General features: G+C 37.2%; 1 long non-coding RNA gene across 1 annotated transcript; it reads left to right on the top strand.

Moving 5' to 3' along the window:
• On the top strand, positions 1-1,087 carry LOC131432202 (uncharacterized). Its single transcript, XR_009229815.1, has 3 exons — positions 1-133; positions 194-1,015; positions 1,073-1,087. It is a non-coding gene; the product is annotated as an uncharacterized LOC131432202 (long non-coding RNA).
• The last annotated feature ends 1,957 nt before the right edge of the window (positions 1,088-3,044 follow it).

Genomic DNA, 3,044 nt, shown 5'->3' with positions numbered 1-3,044 from the left:
GGGCCAAACATTGTTGATTTCGAATAACAGACCGTAGTTGCCAATGTTGTTCTGTTGAAAAATAAAAATAATCTTGAATAGTACCGAAATTGTGATTGTGCTAACCGAAAAATGACTATCAACAATATTCCAGGTAAGGTATTCATAATATATGCACTAACGACAGCTTTTTAAAATAGTTATTTATTTCCAGGTTACCCGTTCGTAAGTCGAACAAGTACAACCCACCAAGTTCTAGCAAACTAGAACTTCAAAATGTTCCGGAAAGCGAACTGGAAATTCCAGCATCAATCCGAAAGTATTTTTGAACGAAATTTTTTTTGCGCGATCGACATCGAGTCGGATTCGAACCTTTTGATACTCGCCGGAGCGGAAGGATAGGATTAAAAGTGATTTTTTGCAAATCATCCACTCATGAAGTCTATTCGAACTATGCCGGGACGGTCGATCCGGGACTATTCGGGACGTTTCATTTCCTCGTCGGGGATGACTGAGCTGCCGGCGTGTGCATATATTGGAATAACGAATTCGACGTAAAATCCATTTTGTTGCCACCGATATCCCTCGCCGAGTTTTCGCACCGTTGGCACCAAGAAAAACTCGGCGTCCCGGATCGACCGGCCCAGCATAGTGCAAATAGACTTTTATCCTAGAATACCTTTCCAGCTACTTGAATTTTGTGAACGAAGATAGTTTACCCCATTCATCCAACACGTTTATTTTAAATAAATAAAGTGTCTGTAATCAAGCCAACTCCACATTTTATTTCATTTATTAAAACAATTACTTTATATTTTTGAATGCATTAATTGAAAAGATAAAATGAAAATTGGGGCTTGTAGTTTCTTGTAACGCATAGACCATATTTTTACTGTAATGTAATCGATGTTTTTAATTTGGATGTCTATGAGCGATCGCCGTTATGTCAGACGTATCAAAACTTTCCGTATGGAGTACCAAACCAGAAGACAGTGATATAGCTGACGTCTGAAGCATAAATAAACTGATTTTACAGGTAATCGGTCAAATTTTAACGTGATTGTCATTCACTTTCCGGTTCTCTCGATATCAGCAGTGGAATAGGCTATGTTTTCGTGAGTGCTCCCGGAACCAGGATGCTTTCTCGGTGGTTCAGACAAAACAGCGACATCTTCATCACACCAAACCTAACCGTGTCGTCCCTTAACCGACCGAGTCTACAATTTGAATTTTTGGAGATTGTTCGCTGCACCAGAGACGGGAAACCTGAACCCGACCCTCTAGTTTGTTTCACCTGTAGCAAACTTCTGGAGGCAAAATCTTTGTTTATTTATAGGGACCGTGCACGAGGGCGTGGGTTAGCGGCCGGCGACGACAGCGCACGAGGCGGCGAGTGGAAAAAATAATGCTACCATAGCAAAACTTGTAAACTGAGTTTGAAAATACTTTCTAGCGTATTTTCTCTGCGGATTTTTTTTCCGAACCCTATGGAATTATTCGCGTGTGGTGCGAACGATTGTTCAACATCGACTGACTATTAAATTTTGAATCCAATTATTCATTCTGTATCTAAATACGGCCACGTCATTTTCTGTCATTGCAGTAGGATTTGTGTCTAATATTTGTCATATTCACTCAATTTCAAACACTCAAACGATATTCTCAGCACATTAAATGATTTTTTAATCGACTTGACTGGAAACACTGAAAAATATCTTGCTAAAACATTCTAATTCCAGACCTTTAGTAAAAATTGCTTCTGTGTAATTTCTTTACATACTTTCACTCAAAGAAAGTACCCCAATAAAATGATTAAATATTTTTTAAATGAAGTAAGTTTATCTCGAAGTTATTTTTACTTTCGCTGAATTGCAATTATTACACCACTTGCTATTACTTTATTTTCAGAGCAAAATAGACCCAAATAATTTTCCATCCGTCAAACTTTGAAATGGGCCATGGTTTTAAATAAATTTAACTACTCGATAAAAAATAACTGCCCGACTGTCAAATTTCAACTAAAAGTTCAAATAATTCGCAGGCTGCTCATACTCTTAGAATGGAGTAAGAAAATAAATTGTAATCGTAAAAAAGCTAGCAATCTCACGAGTAGCCAGTTTGACGTATATAGAAAATACGAGTCACGAAGCTAACAACAAATAATCATTTTATTGAAACGCTGAACTGATTTGCCTTTCTCATATGGAAAGGTTATACAATCACTTGAAAATCGACTAGTAAAAATTGGCCAAGTGTCATATGCCATTCCACTCAGTTCGTCGAGCTGAGCAATCTATCTTTGTGTGTGTGTTTCTCGAAAATGACTTAATCGATGTTGACCAACTTAGTTTCAAATGAAAGGTTCTACACGGAATTCTTGAATTTCATCCGGATCAGACTTTCGGTTCCGGAATGATAGGGCAAAGCGTGTTAAAAATTGTGTACCGTCACTTGAAGAGTCGAAACGAAAAAAGTAAAAAGTTTTCTAAATTGGCCTCAAAAGTATTCCCGGTTTTCGAATAACGACGGCAGATAATAGTCATACACTCAAAAAAAGATCTCACTTATTTTTACACTTTGTCCGGTATTCCTAATCTTAGGTTCAAATGAATGATCTTATGTTTCTACCGAAAATTAAACATATTTTTTGGTTGCAATTGAAATCATGTTAGTTGATGGCCATACGAACCAACTTCGATTATACGTTCTCGGGTTCTAGTGCCCGAAATACTTACAATAATGGAACTCACTACGTTTTCTCATCCATGTCAGAGAACTGTTCCATTCTGTAGGTTATACTAGTTATTGCACAAATAATCTCTTTGGTTTATTTTAAGAATCGGAGAGAAATGTTTTTAATAGTATACCACAGTATTATATATGAGAATATGATTGATGTGAGAAAAGGATCATTACACCACTATGTTGTATTAAAACAGGTTTTTGACTGTTTTATTCAGCGTGAACATATGGTAACAGTGTAAAGCTAAGACAAGACCTGACATCTGGGGGGGCTGCTTTTGTTCCAAAATGGACCAGTTTCTGATTGGCTGATTTTGATGTTG

Source organism: Malaya genurostris, chromosome 2 (genome assembly GCF_030247185.1).
Source record: "Malaya genurostris strain Urasoe2022 chromosome 2, Malgen_1.1, whole genome shotgun sequence".
Lineage (NCBI taxonomy): Eukaryota > Metazoa > Arthropoda > Insecta > Diptera > Culicidae > Malaya > Malaya genurostris.
Note: the sequence above shows the minus strand (reverse complement) of the source record. Positions and strands in the feature narration are given on the sequence as shown.